The sequence below is a fragment of the Rhododendron vialii genome, chromosome 9a (assembly GCF_030253575.1).
Source record: "Rhododendron vialii isolate Sample 1 chromosome 9a, ASM3025357v1".
Classification (NCBI taxonomy): Eukaryota; Viridiplantae; Streptophyta; class Magnoliopsida; order Ericales; family Ericaceae; genus Rhododendron; species Rhododendron vialii.
In genome coordinates this window covers 3,276,703-3,295,118 of record NC_080565.1, presented here as the reverse complement: position 1 = coordinate 3,295,118, position 18,416 = coordinate 3,276,703, and the positions used below count along the sequence as shown (strand labels likewise).

The 18,416-nt window shown below is 42.7% G+C and overlaps 1 long non-coding RNA gene across 3 annotated transcripts; it reads left to right on the top strand.

Moving 5' to 3' along the window:
• The first annotated feature begins 3,956 nt into the window (after positions 1-3,956).
• Positions 3,957-7,345, top strand: LOC131301978 (uncharacterized). Of its 3 annotated transcripts, none has more exons than XR_009191496.1 (4): positions 3,957-4,086; positions 5,159-5,256; positions 5,555-5,779; positions 6,754-6,967. It is a non-coding gene; the product is annotated as an uncharacterized LOC131301978 (long non-coding RNA). The 3 variants fall into 3 exon arrangements; XR_009191494.1 differs by having other exon boundaries at positions 5,532-5,779; XR_009191495.1 differs by lacking the exons at positions 3,957-4,086; positions 6,754-6,967 and adding an exon at positions 7,221-7,345 and having other exon boundaries at positions 4,582-5,256; positions 5,532-5,779.
• The last annotated feature ends 11,071 nt before the right edge of the window (positions 7,346-18,416 follow it).

Here is an 18,416-nt window from a genome sequence, read left to right as displayed (position 1 = left end):
GAACTCAATCCGATTTTAACCTGGTTAGAACTAGAGGTGGCAAATGGGGCCATCTCACCCTAAGAGGGGTTTTAGGATTAGTTCAAAGTGCAAGCAAGCTGACAGTGGTGGAGGTGGTGCAGGGGTGGGGTAGTGGTAGAAAGTGAGGGCAATTTACGCGTAATGTGCGTTTTTAGTATTCTTTTATGCGCCTCAGGAGCAGGACAATGCACCCCTGGCGCCAGAAATTGTTCAGTTATGCGGCTCAGGCGCATTATGTCGTGCCCCGGGTGTAGCTTTCAAATAGAGAAGTAGGCCAATTGCATTTTGTTTAATATTTTGCATTTTGTTCATTTTTTTACAAGCTCAAAATTAAGTAACACTAACAAGAAAAATATATGATATACATATATACTTATTTCGAATTGCGTAATGAAAATTAATATGAGTTTGCCTACGCCTTTCACACATATAGTACCGATCCAAAAGGGGTGACCCTTCTGTAGAAAATTTCCTAATCCCCCATTGACTGTACTAGAGGATGGTTGAGGTGTTGTGGTGGTGGCAGCAGTAGAAATATATAAGTACCTTTTAATGGTTTGATCTCATCTTCTTCTTCTTTTTTCAATTGTACAGGTTAACGGTTATTTTTAGTTTAGTTGCAAATGTGCTATTCTTTATGTTCACCTTTTTTGCACTGCTTTAAATCTCGTAGATTGTGAAGTGATCGATCGTTCCTAGAGTGTTAATTTTATGTTGGTCATACAATGATGATTGTATTTTATTCAAGTGCGACCGACTGTGAATGATGCGGTTGGATCCAAAATCAGTCAGGGTTGTCGATCAGCAAGTAGAACGGGTGTCTGGCATTCATTGCGATATAATTATGTGGGTGTGCGTCAAGCAATATCCTCACACCTCGCTAAGGACACTTTATTGAATGCCAATTTTTCTTCTAGCTGTGCCTTTAGGCATGAGCATGATCTAGTCTATATAATAAGGAAGTAGTGTTTTAGAAAATGTACTTAAGTCCAAGGACCGAGCTTTGTGGTGTGCAAAATTAATGGTTAAAACTGCCCACCTACCATGTCATGTAAAACTTAAAAATATCTACCTGATGTAACTTCGAACCCATCACGCTTCCATCCTCCTCTTCCCTACCCCTTTCATAGATTACACAGACCTTCTACAGACCACCATTTCCATCTAAACGCTAATTTACCTGTAATGTGCATCTCAGAATTCTCTTATGCGCCTCAGGCGCTGTTCAATGCTCCTCGGGCGCCAGAAATTGTTGGGTTATATGGCTAGGCGCATTGAGTCACGCCCCGGGCACAGCATCCTAACTGCAAAGAGAACATATGACTTTGGAAAGTCAGATTGAACAAAATAAGAAGATTGACGAATTAGAAGAAGATTGAAATAAAAATGAGAATAAGAAGGCGTAGTATTCTCTTATGCGCCTCAGGCGCAGTACAATGCACCTCAGGCGCCAGACATTGTTGAGTACCTTGGATGGTGGTTTGTAGAAGGTCCGCGTAATCTGTGAAAGGGGCGCCAAGGAAGAGATCAGGGATACAAGTGTGATGGGTTTGAATGTCAAATATGACATTTAATTCGGTTGGAATTGCTTCCATTTGGCATGCCATGTCAGATTTGAGATCTTTGGTTGGAGATGATGGTCTGATCAGATTTCATCCTTCAATTGCCTAAATTTTTCCAGTAGCACAAATCTCTCTAACAACTCAATCAGTTTGATTTTTTCTGTCACTTCTTTGCTTTTCCCTTGACTGTCTTGGTCAACAATAATGCTTTTAGAAATAAACAGTAATGCTTTTAGCTGATCCCAAAAAAAAAAAAAAAACAATAATGCTTTTAGAAATGAGTACTCAAATTTTTTTCAATGAAAAAGCATATATACTAACAGTTATAGACCTGATTGCAGCATCTTTGCCTCTCTGTTTCTATTTCGTGATTGACAATTGTTGGTTTCTTGAATCAAATTATTACCTAAATTGACGAATCGTGGAGTATAAATGAACAGTTCAAACTAATCCTCTGGTAACATATCTGTGAATATTGTTTTATGTGGCTAATTGTTTTTTTTTTATATCAGCAAAAAGAATATTATTAGAAACTCGATAAGGGTACATCGAGAGGATAGGGCAAGCATCACAAAACAGAAGAGCAGACCAACCAAGAGTTGGAAAAGAAAAGAAAAGAAAAGAAAAAACAGGAGAGCAATCGGCACAAAGCAGCTACAAATGAGTTCCAGCTAATGCAAACAATTATATCCTGTGTCTTCTAATGCCATCCAAATGACTCCTGAAATCTTCAATCGTATAGGAGTCCAGATTGCATTTTCCTTTTACACAAAGAGCCATCCTCAGCTTTGATTAAATCAACTATTTCGCCAAGAAGAGGTTGTTTATCATTAAAGACAAGATCATTTCTAGCCTTCCAGATTGACCATAAAACTGTATAAAGGGTTGTGTTCCAAACATGTTTACTCAAGATTGTGGAAAGAATTGGAGAACCAAAAGTTAACTAGTTCAGGAAGTGTTGATGGCCAAAACCAAATCCATGATACCTGCCACCAAGACAAAATGGTAGACCAGGTGCTTCAAGCACAGGAGCATTGGAGAAAAAGATGCAAAGGAGTCACAGGAGATAGTGCACAGATTGGAGGGATGATGTCCTCCTCCTCTATAAGAAGAGAGAGTTCCGGGCAATTTTTCGCTTGCCCCTTTTTCAATTTGGACGAATTTAACCCTTTATTTAGGAGGATTGTGTTTTTGGCATGTTGGCGCAATTGGTCATTTTACTTGTGCCATTTAGTGGGCTAGGTACGTGGCAGTAGGGGTTGGACAGGTGGATTTGAGTAGAGCGGTTTATTTGGGCTGGTCTTTATTTCCTCTGGTTATAGAGAGAGAGGGAGGTTTTTGGGAGAGCCGCACCTCTCTGTAATCGCCTTCAATCCTAAAAAAACTCCACTTCTGTTTTTTGTCACCCAAGATTTCACCCAAGAGTTTCAGGCGATTTAGAGTTCATCGACGACGGAGTTTTAGGCGGTTTGGGACTTCGCCAACAAAGATCTGGTCGGAGGGGGCATTGTTGCTACTCTGTGTATCTCCGTCGCCAATCTTATTTTTGATTCTTTCTCTTTGCAGATCTGTTCATGTGTGCAGACGCAAGTTGTTTTCTAGGGTTTTGTCATTGGGAAGATCTGGGTCTCAGAGATTTAATGTAGGTTGTTAAGCTGTACACGACGTTTATGGCGCATCCTTCATCTGTAAGATATTTTGGTTCTCTCATTTCAATAGATGATTTTTGTTCACCTCTGCTTTTACTGAGTGGCTTGCGTTGTTTAGTTCAGTATGTTGTACGGCGCTTTGTTCTTTGAGTTTTTTGATTTTATAGTTTTTGTCATTGATTTGTGTTTGGAGACTTATGCAGGCCCTGTGTTTTTAATTTTCCATCTCTTTTCCGTATTCGATTCGAGTTGCATGTGTGCTTTTGTAACTTTAAGATGGGTCGGCATGTTCTCTAACATGTAGTGTACATTTTGATGATTTCTTGCATTTAGGTTTCATTGTTTGGAAATCATGGAGTATCTCTTCTGATTTGCTGGTTTTGTTCCTTTGGTTTTTTGTGTTTTGACTTTTTATTGAAAAGATTTTGGGTCTGTTCGATCTGTGTGTGTAGATTCATTTTGGGCTGCTATTTTTAGTTGGTGATATTTTCCGTTTTTCTGATTTCTATTGCATGTTCTATTTTGGAACTTTGTAGTGTTCCTTGTCGTTTGCTTTTTTTTTTTTTGACCTTTTTCAATTAAAAAATTGCACTGATCTTTGGATTTTCTGCATAAATTAATTACTGTCTTTCTTTTGTAGCTTGATTTCTCTTAATTTATCAATTCAAAATTCTCGTAGAGTTGGTGTAAAGAGCAAATATTTATTTGGTTTTGTTATCCCAAGGCTAAAGGGTTAGTGAAAGAGTGGTCTCATTACCCTACCCACAGTCAAAGGGTATAGTATGGAAGAAAGCATCAATTCGTTAATGGGGCTCTTCAAAAAAACCGTTGGGATGCGAAAGATGTAATACTTGGTATTGTCTCTCTTCTCTCTATAGTTATTTAGTGTACAATTGGAGCTTCAACTTTTAAGCATTCAACTAGATAATTAGAGTAATTTACTTGTGTCGTTCTCGAATTGCTTTGTTCCTTTCACATATCATAGAGGTTATCAATTTGGCTTATTTGAAGATTATGTCCTTAATGTGTTACATGTCTTATTCAATCATACCTCCACTAGAGTATATCTTACTTTTAAATCAATCTGATCATGTAGAGAAATATTCATCACAACACCTTTGGCCCAACTTTTTTGAAGGTGTAAATCTTCTACCCCGAAAAAATAATTAAAAAATATATATTTTAAAAAATGGCTTACTGTGTCCCTGTGTGTGTACCTCGCATGTCCCTCCTAGCGTGTCCCATGTGCTTCATAATTTGTTGATATTGCAATGCACCACAACAAAAAAAAATAGCAAGAAAATACTAAAAAACTCTGTGCTCTCATAAATATTTGTTGCTATTAAGACAGGTTCATATATGCTCCCAAGCAAAATTTGTTCATAAAATTAGTTTGGTATCACATGCTTACATTTGGGTGATGTAATGGCTTTAAGAACAGAACTTGGACTATAGACGTGGCAGTCTTAGAAATATTGGGACGTTCTTATTTATTTCCAGACTACAAGTTCATGTCTATTGTGCACTTTCTTGGTGAAATAGTGAACTTGTGATTATGGTGACACCAGTTGTATGGTGCAAAAGCTAGCACAATTTTAATCGGTGAGCTTTTTTTGTGGATTTGTGAACTTATAAGCCATAGCATGTTAGTTTTTATACTTCCGTTTTCTACCTTTTGTAGTTGAACATTCTCTATGAATTGAGGAGATGTTGCTTTTCAACTCAAACTTCGATGGAACCCAAAGCAACCATGTATATTGTGATTTTGAGAGTTGGGTTTTGTTCTTCCATGGGCAGTTGCCACTTGCTAGAGTTCATGGTATGTAACAGATACATATGGATGTGCTAATTTGTTTGTGGGTACATCACTTCATATTTAAACTCCCCCTACTCTTCTTCTCTTAATGCATGTATGTGGGCTGCCAGGCAAAGCCTAGCTCAAAGTTGAATACGCCCGAATAGCACCTGCCCAACAAGGACATAGCAATCGAACCATTGCGAATGAAGAAAAATGGCATCATTAGGTATGCTACCCGAAAATTAAACTATAGTCTCGAAGTAGCGAAAGTTTCTTGGCTTGTGCATAGCTTTTTATATCTAATGACTCTTCGGCGTAGACATAAGGAAGCACTCTTCGGTTTACAATTCTTTTGTACGTGCACACCTTTCAGACGCAAACAAGTACACAATTCTCTTACAAAACACGAGTCTTGCAATTTGTAGACTCTGTGTGGATCAGACCCCTCATGAGAATGTGTGAAATTGTAATGCGCTTATAAGAAAACTAAAACAAATGCAGGTGTTTGTGAGTATTTGTTGCAGATATGTGGGTTTTGAGTAGGTCGAGAGCCCCAAGTTTGAATTTAATGTCATATGGCTAAACCTTCATCATTCTTTCTTCACCTCATAGAGAGAGATCTGGAGACAAAGCTTTCAAAAGGACCATGGATAGCTACAACAGCCATTGCGGACCCTGAAAATCTCCCTTGAGTTCATCACATCTGTTTCTCTGTATCCAATTTTGAATCATTTGTTCAGACTCTTGAGGTACATTCGTTCTCTCTCTGTTGTATTACTGTTTATTTTTGGTAAATTCAGTTATTTGTATGCGACTACCTCGGTCGTCGAAAGTGAAATTTTTACTCATTATATTCTTTTGATTTTTGGCTTATATGGTTCTTTATTATTATTTTTTAGTTAGGAACACTACAAGAAATTTAGGATCTTTCAACGGTTTTTTAGCAACGGTTAAAAAAACCGTTGGTATAGATGGTGTATAGTAACGGTTTACAAAACGTTACTAGAAACAGGACTATAGCAACGGTTTTCATGTGACCGTTAGTAGATTACAACACTATAGCAACGGTTTTCATTAACCGTTGCTAAAAACTGGACTATAGCAACGGTTTTCATTAACCGTTGCTAAAAACTGACCTTTAGCAACAGTTTTCAATAACCGTTACTATGAACTGGTCTATAGCATCGGTTTTCATTAACCGTTAGTAGAAACCGGATTTAAAAAAAAAAGAATTAAAAAAAATCGGTTAGTATAGTATAAATATTAAAAGGTGTATAATTTTTCACAAGTTATAGGCTAGCATAGTTGGTTCGCGCACGCGCGCGCACACACGAGGTCGGAGGTTCGATTCTCAGGAGGAGCAAGAATATTTTGCCTGCCACGGGGGCGCCACGTGGGCTCGGGCGCCATGTAGGCTGCCACGTGGGTGCCACGTCAGCGCCACGCGGGTGACATGTGGCTGCCACGTCAGCGCCACGTGGAAGCTTACGTTGGTTTTTAAAAAAATGAAAATTGCCTTTAGCAACGGCTAATGAAACCGTTGGTAAAAAAAAATCTGTACCAACGCTCGTCAAAACCGTTGCTATACCTCTATAGCAACGGATATATTGCAACGGTTTGGCCGAACCGTTGGTATAGCCTAAACGGGTCTCTACCAATGTTTTTTGGGTTTTTTGGCAACGCTTTCGACCGTTGCTATAGAACGATTTTCTTGTAGTGGAAGAAGGATCTTGGCAGATGCAAATACGTTGATGGATATGTATCTAACAATTATCAGTAATCCACCCTCTCTGCATCGGTAGTAGTCAATAAATTTACACTTTCCATGTCCCAGAATTTGATCAAGAAAATAAGAATCGTCTTGTGAACCTGGTCCCATCAGCACTGTATGCCATTGTAGTAGATGAATGGCTTGGAGCATCATATATAGTCAACTCTAGAACCATTGTGCCGCTCTTTTGTCCATATGTTTGCTTAGGCTTTATGTTTGTTTTTGCAATCTCTGAATGTATTTGTGATTCCATGCATTTTCTTCGTTTTAATAACTTCAGTTATTCATGGAAAGTGGGCTAAGTGATGGTGAATTTATGTATTGGTTATAGTTGTTGAATATTACCCATATTCATAATGTGTATCAAACTTATGCATTACAACCTTATGTAGACATCTTTTGTTAACAAACTTATGTAGACAACTTAGGCGTGCATTCAACTTCTGTTGCATTCACTTTCGTTTACGATTTTGAAAACCGCTCTCCACAACGGGCATGACGGATGTGCCTTGCACATCGCGATTCATCTAGTTTCATCTAACAAGAATTGATCTAGTAGCAATCTTTTCCTGCACAGCTTGCCAAACAAAAGCATCAATCCTAGCCGGTCCAAGGTTTTTCCAGATAAAGTTGAGACAATTATTAACTTGAAAGGTTTGCTTCTCCCAAGTTGAATAGGCAGATTCAGCAGAATAGGAACCTGACGAACTCCATTTCCAACAAGGACAATCTTCTCTGGAGGGATTTAAGGGAAAATTATTCAGTTTAACCCGCAGAGAAGCAAGCTAATTTTCCTCCCAAGTGTAGGGTCTTCTTCTGAAAATAAAATGCCAGTCATCAGAGGGAGAAGTTGGGGAGAATTCCAAGACCATGGCATCCTGCGGAGGATTCGTAGCCAAAGTCGGCTACAGCTGCTGTGATTTATGTAAAGTAAAATTTGGTGCCCAAGAACTAGAAGTGGTCATAGCAGTCAAGTATCGGCCGTGAAGCGCAAGCGGGCGAAAATGGTTCTAAGAAATGAATATCAGGTATTCTCTTACACGTTTCAAGCTCAGATCAATGCGCCCCAGGCGCCAGAAATTTTGAAGTTATTCGTCTCAGGCGCATTGTGCCGCGCCCCGGGCGCAGCTTCCATATTGCTAATTAGGCCAAAATTCGCGGCTTGTCCTAGACACTCCCAATCTCCGATTAATTTGTACGTAGTTAGAATTGTTGAAAAGCTTCTTGATCTAATTTTTAACGCAAGTAATTTGGATCCCAAATTATTTACACATTAAAGCATACATAAAGGAAAACGACAAGAAAGGACCAAAAGAGATATATATCCAGATATATCCCAGTATCAATTTTGATTTCTTTTTTTTTTTTTTTTGTGTTTTTTGTTATATCATATATGTGTGGACATATTGCATATTTTTTCTATTGCGAACGGTTATTTTTAATTGTTTGGCTTTTGAAAAAAAAATTTCATTTTCATCTTATATCCTAGACGTCGTTTGTGTAGCCAGTGAAAATAATACTTGTCCATTACGCCCCCATATGGCCAGCATAATGGACTGCCTTTGCCCAACCTGGAAATGACCATAATTCCGATATGAGCTGTTTGGGGGTGTTTCAACTCCCGCTTTTGTATTTCCCTTGTTGACTTCTTGTCAACCTCTTCGGGTCCATGATTGGGCATATGATTGTCAAGGAATTGAATGCCAACATAGTTGGGATGCTTTCTTCTTGTTGTGATGCCGTTCTCATGTGTTTCCCTTTAATCTTTGTGATCCTCTATTCAAAGATTAATGAAATCTTTTTCGCCTTTCAAAAATATAAAAGGTATGTGGAAGGAAGAGCAATGGAGCGATCAATGGAAAATGATCCCATCAAAGAGCTTGACAGGATTAGCACTGGTTTCATAGTATTCCACAAGGCCCGAAGACTATGAAGCTCAAGTTGAATCACCTCCGACTTGGTAAGATGACGACGACGACGACGGAGGTGGTAGGGGTGTGGTGGTGGTAGAGTGTTGATTGTTAATTGTTGGTGGTGGTAGTGAGTGACAAGAGGGTGGTGGTAGACGGGTTAAAATTGTGGTCGTTGTAGATGGGTTAAAATGTGGCCCCAGGCGCCTTGGTTTTTTCGCCCCGCTCGGATCTGGGAATCACTCATCAAATGTGCGTAAGGCGTGATCACGGTGCGTCCCAGGCGCATCAGTGTGTTTTTAACTGTTTTAAGTTCGACTCGTGTCTAGTATACCAACATCAGTTTGGTCCAGTGAATGGCTGAGATTAATTCTACTAAATCCAAAGCTCCACACCATGCCACCTCAACTTTCCCCTTTTGCTCTCAAATGCATGTTTAATTACTCAGTAAATATTCTTGCTCTCAAAGCTCCAGCTCGGGGTTTCACATAAATGATCGAAGATGTTCAGTTTACATAAAATAATTTTTTAGGATACCTGCAAAAATTCAACTCAGTTGAATGATCAGAAAAATAAAATCTTTGCATCAATTCAAACAGATTGAAATTTAAAGCACTAAATTTTTAAACCATATTTTTTAATATATAAACAGTCTTCAAAAAATAAAATGGCCCTAAAGATAGCGTTCACTCTTGTCTCTCTTATGGCTAACTAACGAGAGTTATAGAGCCAAAAATTAATTATGATTCTTTAGGACAAAATGATTAAAAAAAATTAAATCTTTACACTGATTCAGACGGATTAAAAATTAGAGTACTTAATTTTTTAACCATATTTTTTAACAGATAAACTGTCTTAAAAAATGAAGTACTTCAATTTTCAATCCGTTTAAACCGGTGTGAAGATCTTATTTTTTTGATTATTTTATCATAAAGGGTCATATTTAATTTTTGGCCATAGGATTCTCATATGAGAGCTCTAAAGATTGCGTTCACAATTTTGTCTCTTAACTAATGAGAGTCATAGAGCCAAAAATTAATTATGACTCTTTAAGATAAATGATAAATAAAATAAAATAAAATATTTGCACCGATTTAAACAGATTAAAAATTGGAGTACTTAATTGGGTATCCAGCTAGTCTGGATAAAATTTATTCTCATTTGAAAATATTACTATTGCAGGACTTCCATTAACGATTTGGCAAGACATCCGTTAACAAGTCTCTGTTTTTTTTAGAGCAAGAAGTGAGAGTTGAGGTGGCATGATGTGGAGCTTTGGATTTAGTAGAATTAATCTCAACCGTTCAGTGGACCAAACTAGACTTTAGCATACTGGACATGACCCGAAGCCGTCTTAATGCGCCTAGGCAAATAGGCGGCTCTCTGGGCGCGCTTAGTGGGATCAATTGCTAATCATATTATTTTTTGTGTGCATTTATCATTTTCATGAGACTTCTAAGGCTCCAAAATAACGTCAAAATTTATGCAATTGACTTGGCAACCTGCAATCATGATAACCACTTGAGATATTACAGGGTAGAAACAAACATCAAAACATCGGAAAGAGACACAACAACAAATGTATGTTGAATTGTCTAAATGTGTACGTTTTTGCTCTATACATTTGGATTGATTACATGTGTACATTTTCGCTCTTACTACATGCATCTTGCTTCTCATATATTCCACCAATGCTGACATATCACATGATACTCAAAATTTTGAGTAGCGAATGTGGTTAGTTGCACTATTAATTGCTCAAACAATTCTCTTTCTATGAGGCTCCTATCAGAATGAGTCAACTATGATATTGCACAAATCTTGCAATTTGATGATTTAACGCACTATGGCCACAAGCCTTGTAGCTGTGTGCCAAATAATATGATGGAGTTGAAAAATCGTCATATAGCCCATCTTAAATTACCATATTGGATCTTCTTGGATATAATCAAAGCACAATACCTCTTTTCTAAGCAACCCGGGGGGGGGGGGGGGGGGGGGGGGTGGGGGGAGAGATCGAGGAAGGGGGGCGGAGATTGGGATTCGTTGCAATATAATTATGTGGGTGTGTCTCAGGCAATATCCTCACACCTGGCTAAGGACATTTTATTGAATGCCAAATTTTTCGAGTCGTGCCCTTAGGGATGAGCATGCGCGCGTTAATCTTATATAATAAGGAAGCAGTGCTATTGAAAATGTACACAAGTCCAAGGACCAAGCTTTGTGACGTGCTAAATCAACGGTCTTTTTTGAGGGTTCAGATTGCAATACAACTAGATCAATGGTCACGCTTGTCTGTGTGTACCTAAATTTTCCCACCCATTACACAAGTAGTGTTACAATGGTAGCGTATGTGCGGTGATGGTGGTGGAGGTTGTGCAGTTGTAGTACGTAGCAATATTGGTGGTAGGGTAGAAAAATGACGGCAATATACATGTAATGTGCACCTAAGTATTCTCTTATGCACCTCAGGCGCAGTTCAATGCGCCTCGGGCGCTAGAAATTGTTGGGTTATGCACCTTAGGTGCAGTTCAATGCACCTTAGGAGCCAGAAATTGTTGGGTTGTATGGCTCAGGCGCATTGAGTCGCGCCCCGAGCGTAGTATCCAAACTGCAAAGTTGGCCAAATTTTTCGACTTGCCCCAGACACTTTTGAACTTTGATTTGCACGTTGATAGAACCTTTAAAAGCTTGTTGAATCTACTTTCAAACTCGAGTAATTTTGAATCAAATTTATATACACCTTAAAGCACACGATGATTTTACCTTTAAGGAATCAGAAAAAAATCATTTTTGAAAATTATAATCATAGGACAAAAAGATAGAAAGACGACAAGAAAGGAACAAAAGAGAGAATTAGCTCTGTACCTTTTAATGGTTCGAGATCATCCTTTTTTTTCTTTTCGATTGTGTGAACTATTATTTTAGTGCACTAATTTAAATCTCGTAGAATTACACTAGTAGTGTATGTTAGGTGATGAGGGTGGAGGTGGTGTAGTGGTGTTAGCGGTAGGGCAATTTGTGCATCCAAAGTATTCACTTATACACCTCAGGCGCAGGACAATGCCCCTCAGGCGCCAGGCATTGTTCATTTGCGCCTTAGGAACATTGTGTAGCTTATTAGCTATAACACACAGAGAGAGAAACTCTGTTCTTAGATCATAAGTTACTTACGGAATATTTCAGAGAACCACACAAACCACGAATAATTACCCAAGTGTGGTTCACCGAATCTAACGGTCCGAGTCCGTTGAGGAACAGGCCGAGACCAAGCTCGGCTATTTGGAAGATTATGACACGGATGGTTCAATCAAGCTCGGCAACCTTCTTGAAGAAGTAAGCTCTCAACCGCGGCTGCCATTTAGTAGACTCTTCAGGTTCGGCCACTCCTTGCATGACGACTCCATTGTACCTCTCACCTCGTGTCGTCAACCAGGGTCGATGAGCCATGGGCTCGGCCACCTGCTGAGTCATGTGCTCTTTCACGTGACGAAGCGGTTATGCCAAGAGATAACAATGGGAGCACATGGGGGCTGCCAGCTCACTCCCAAAAACGGTTGCCAAATCTACTCAGTGACGTCAGGGCAACGTCACTTAACCCGTGCAAGGCACATGCCTGTGCTTGGGAAGCAAGTCAATAAGGCGCTATAAATACCGAGGGAAAAACCCTAAAAGGTACGGACTCTACACGATCTCAAAACCCTAATCTCTCACTAGATTCTCTGCACATTCTGATCCTCACGCCGGTGGGCCTTGCCGGGCAACCCCGGCCAGGTCTTAGTCGTGCGTTCACTATGCAGGGCTAGGTGAGAAGACTAGGAAACTCACGAGCCAACGGAGGAGGATTGCAGATCAAAGAACCACGGGCCACACAATTGGTGAACCCGACGTGAAACTTAAAACTTCTGATCCAAACGGCTCGAACCTCCGACAATCCACCCTCCTCCTCTCAACAACCACCACAGCTTCAATCACCATGGGCAAAGATCTGGCAGACGTCACCGTCTCAAGGGCCAAAGACGCCGATGGAAACACAATTCTTCCACCGTTTCCGGAAAGGCACATGTCCATTTCACTCCCCCCCCCCCAGTTCAGGCCTCTCCCCAGTGGCGGACGACGTAACAACGGCCTACATCCGCTTGTTACAGCGTCGCGATGAAGATAGGGACAACGAGCTGGCAGCTCTGAGAGCGGAAGTCGCCCAAATGAAACAACAGATATAGGGAAACACCACTCCTGCTACATCTAGATCCGCGGGAGGCAGAAGCGGGAGGCAACGAAAGCCAACACCACCCCCACCACCACCACAAGAACGTCCTCACGAAATCGGCCACTGCAGCTCCGTCAAAGACTGCCTTGGCATCCCACCAGATCCAGGTGATGCAAGAGATATCATACTTTCAAGCGACCCATAACATCCGGAACACACCGCTCAAAGAGCAACCACGATCGAACCAATACTAGAGACACCAAGTCGTTTACAAGCACATACTCGACTGGTCGCGCGGAGTTCTCTTGCACAACGGTTTCCCACCATAGTCGAGATTCTGTGGAGACCAGATGCCATGTATCTGAACGTCTCGGGGAAATCCCGGCAAAAAATTTAGACAATAGCAACCAGGCTCGACAGAACGAAAAAGGCGTGCGTATTGAAGAACCGAACAACGAAACCAAATCCTGTAGGGACGGAGGAAAGTCTGTTGACAGACCTTACCGGGCGATAGCAGATTTACGAGACAAGCTCCGGCATCGAAACCATGAAAAGTCCCCGGACAGAGACTCCAAGAGAACGAAGATGGATGGGCATGGCAAGCCACCGCGCCTTGGTTTTGAGCGGCAGCTGAAGGACCTCGGCGTTTCTCCCTTCACGCCCCACATAATCAACACGACGGCCGAACCCAACTTCCACCTACTGAAGTTTACAAAGTTCAATCCTACCACTTGCGAAGCCTACACCCACCTGATTCACTTCCGTCAAACCATTGAGCTATGCACCACAAAGGACGAAATCGAATGCAAAGCGTTCCTGTCCAGCCTCGGCTCCCTTGGACTCCAGTGGTTCAACAAATTGCCCGCCGATCCATACAGAACCTAGCCGACCTTGAACGCGCTTTCAACACCCGCTTCATCACAAGCAATAGGACCGCCAAGGAGCCTGAGTCATTATCCCAAATGCGGAAACTCCCATCTGAAACTCTCCGACAGTACGCCGAATGATATTGGCAACTGTTCAACGAAATTCCTGGAATCGACAAGTACTGGGCCGCAAGAACCTTCAAAAATGGCTTGGAAATTAACAGCAAAATTCTGGATGAACTTGTTATTCGCATCGTGGAACGGTTCTGCGCTCTTGAAGAATTTTACGCGGACCGTGCGGCTCAAGGGCTAACAAATTCAACTATAAGCTTCTCAACGGTCACACCTCAGCTGTCAACACCAGTCACAACGCAGCAGCCTCAGCCAAAGAAACTTATCCATAACATCAAGGAAGGAAAGAAGCGCCAGCCGAAGGCACATGACTATGTGGCCAAGACCACATACTTCAAAGAACCCATCTGGTCTTTTTTCAAGGAGATCATGAGGCAACTGTGGTTCGAATGGCCAACAAGAAAGCTGGGCACAAACACTGGTCAAGCATATTAGAACCCACGAAAAAAGTGCTCATACCACAACGAGCTCCGTCATTACACAACCGCATGCGCACCATACAAAGCACTATTGGAGCGTCTGGCAGCACAAGGCCATCTTGATCAGTACATCGATCAGACCAAAACACCCACCCGTCCACCTGCTGGCAATCCCAACCCAAATGAACCGCGGCCGACGATACACGTTATTCACGGCCCCGTGACAAAGGAATTTGAATCCAATCTTTGGGCCGACCTCAGTCGCGCATCCACTTCCAAGCAGGTACTCGCGGTTGGACCTAGATCCAAACGTTCACAACCAGAAGAGTTACCCAAATGGACAATTACTTTTACCGAGCGCGATCTTGAACGTGTGCAAACACCACACTCCGACGCCCTCGTCGTAACTGTCCAAATTGGAGTACATGATGTCAAGCGCATTCTTATCGATTAGGGAAGCTCGGCGGAGGTCATGTACTATGACTTGTACAAAAAGCTTGATCTCCCAGAATCAGCCTTGCAACCCACCGAAGTACCCCTCATCGGATTTAACGGAGCACCCGTTTGGCCATTTGGTCGAATCTTCCTGCCAGTCGTCGTTGGCTCGAGAACATTGAGCGTCGAATTCTTCGTCGTCAATGTCCCTAGCCCATACAATGCAATTCTTGGCCGAACCTGGCTACACGGCATGCAAGCAATCGCCTCAACCTACCACCAGGTCGTTCGCTTCATCGGCATCAATGGGAGACAGGAAGATCTACGATGCGACCAAATAGCCTCGAAAAAGTGCTACGTCTCAACCGTCCACAATTCCACCAAAGCCAAGCAAGTGCAATGGGTCGAAGTTCCAGACATTACTGTGATCGATGACGTTGGCCAGCAAGCCGAGGACAAAGTAGAAGAGGACCTCGTCCAAATGCCAATCAACGATGATGGCCCCCGATTCTTCTTAATCAGCTCTTCCATCAGCGAGGCCAACCGTGAAGAAATGTACCATTACCTCAAGAAAAACATAGAAGTTTTTGCTTGGACCCCCAATGAGATGCCAGGGGTCGATCCCGATTTCATCAGTCACTCTGTCAACATCAAGAAAGATGCCAAACCCGTCATCCAAAAGGCACGGCGTTCTGCATCCGAACATGCTGACGCCATCGTCGAAGAAGTCAAACATCTGCTGGAAGCCAACGCTATCCAAGAAGTACAATACATAACATGGTTGTCCAACACAGGGGTCGTTAAGAAGAAAAACGGTAAATGGCGAGTTTGCGTGGATTATACCAATCTCAACGACGCTTGTCCAAAAGATTGGTTCCCACTCCCGAAGATTGATCAACTTGTGGACGCAACGGCAGGCCATGCTCGGGTAAGCTTCTTCGACGCCTACCGCGGCTACCACCAAATTACCATGGACCCCGACGACATGGAGAAAACTGCTTTTATCACACCATATGGCTTCTTTTGCTACCGCATCATGCCCTTTGGGCTCAATAATTCAGGCGCAACATTCAACAGAGCAATATTCAAGATGTTGCAAGAACAAATCGGCCACACCGTGGAAGCTTACATTGATGACCTCGTTGTCAAAAGCAAGAAGGAATCCAACCACCTACAAGACTTGGCGGAAGTCTTCGAAATCCTCAAACTACACAAGCTACGGTTGAATCCTAAAAAATGCGCGTTCGGGGTAAGCGCTGGGAAATTCCTTGGACACCTGGTCACCCGACGTGGTATTGAGGCTGACCCTTACCAGATAAAGGCTGTTAAAGACTTGCGCCCACCAAGGACGATCAAGGAAGTACAGAGGCTCATAGGATGGCAGGGGCTCTAAACCGATTCATCAGCAAATCCTCAGACAAGTGCCACGCATTCTTCCATGCCTTGAAGGGAAAAAGTCGACGCAGCTTTGAGTGGACCCCAGATTGTAACTCCGCATTGGCCAAACTCAAAGAATACTTGAACTCGGCCCCGCTATTAGTGAAACCCAAGGAGTTCGAAACTTTATATCTCTATCTCGCCATTTCCGCCCACGCAACCAGTTCTGCACTTGTGCGATGGGATGACACCGATGACATGCCAATCTACTTCACAAGCAAGACACTCCTTCCAGCTCAAACTCGTTACCTACCCCTTGAAAAGTTAGCCCTTGCTCTCGTTTCGGCGGCTAGGAAACTCCTGCCCTACTTCCAATCACACCCCATCGTCGTCTTAACAGAGCACCCCCTCAAGAGCCTCTTTCGAAAGGCTAATCTATCCAACAGGGTCTCCAAATGGGCAGTAGAGATATCCGTTTCGAGCCACAAATGGCAATCAAAGGGCAGGTTCTTACTGACTTCATTGCTGAGCTTACTTCAGAAGATACTGAACTTCTCAACACACCCATCCCAACATAAACCGTCGCCGAGCATCAAGTATCGCCGAAACCTTGGCACCTTTTCCAAGGCGACATCTGGCGTCTACATGTTGACGGAGCATCTAACAGCAACGGAGCAGGGGCCGGGATCGTCCTAGTCTCTCCTTGTGGAACACTACATGAAAATGCTATCAGCATCGAATTCCCTGCCACCAATAATGAAGCTGAGTATGAAGCCCTCCTAGCTGGCTTACGCTCTGCAGTTGCGATGGAAATCTCCGACCTTGTCGTTTACTGCGACTCCCAACTCATAGTTACCCAAGTACTGGGAGACTATGAGGCTCGGGATCCGCGGATGTCAAAATACCAGGCAACCGTAGCCAAACTCATCACCCACTTCCACAAATTCAAAATTGAACAGATCAACTGCGAACATAATGCGCATGCAAATGCACTCGCTGGCCTTGCCTCAGCTTCTAAAGCCTCCGAATTTCGGACAATCAGCTTCGGCAGCATTGACCATCCAAGCTTTGACACAACTCCTGAAATACTCAACGTTGAACTCGGTCCAAGCTGGATGGACGAGATCGTTTCATTTCTCAAAAATGATACTCTACCAGTAGACAAAAACGAAGCTTACCGCATCAGGAACAAGGCTGCTTACTATTGGCTCTCCAAAAGTGGCCAACTCTATAGGAAATCTATCTCCGACCCATATCTCCTCGTGGTCCACCCAATCCTAGTGCCCGAGATTCTCGCCGAACTTCACTCAGGGAGCTGTGGATGCCACTTCGGCAGTCGTTCACTTTGCCAACGAGCATTAAGTCAGGGATACTTTTGGAAGAACATGAATAAAGACTGCGAAGAAGTTATCCGCAAGTGCCAGCCGTGCCAACTTTTTTCACCCATCCCTAAACAGCCAGCCCAAAACCTTTCCCCCATCATAAGTCCATGGCCTTTTGCGCAATGGGGGCTTGACATCGTGGGCAAACTGCCAACAGCACCGGGAGGATTCAAATTCTTTATTACGGCAACAGACTACTTCTCAAAATGGGTAGAGGCCGAGCCTCTTGTCACAATCACCGAGGCTGAGATTTGCAGATTCGTCTGGCAAAACATTGTTACAAGGTTCGGCGTACCCTACGCCATCGTCTCTGACAATGGAAGTCAATTCATCGGCAAGGACCTGACAAGCCTTTGCGCCGAATTTGGGATTCGCTTCTTCAACTCAACTCCAGCGTACCCTCAAGGAAATGGCCAAGCTGAGGCCACGAACAAGACCGTCTGTGCTGGGATCAAGCGTCGCCTAAACTCCAAAAGAGGCAAGTGGGCTGAAGAACTACCACGCGTACTGTGGGCTTACCGCTCCACCCCAAGGCGCTCAACTGGCCAAACGCCTTTTTCAATGGCATTCGGCATGGAGGCTGTAATCCCGTTAGAATCCAGGTTCCCCACTCTGAGAACGGAGAACTTCAATCCAAAGACTAACGACGAAGCCGTGGAACAGGAACTGATCTTGGCTGAAGAGAAGCGTGACGACGCTCAGATAAAGCTCGCTGAGTACCAACAGCAAGTGGCAAAAGGCTACAACCGAAGTGTTCGCACCATGACCTTTAAGCCAGACGACTTGGTTTGGTGAAAAGTGGTGCAAGCCAGCAAGAAGCAGAAATTCAAACCCAAGGGTCCCTTCCGTATTGTCAAAATAGCTGGTAAATGTACTTACATACT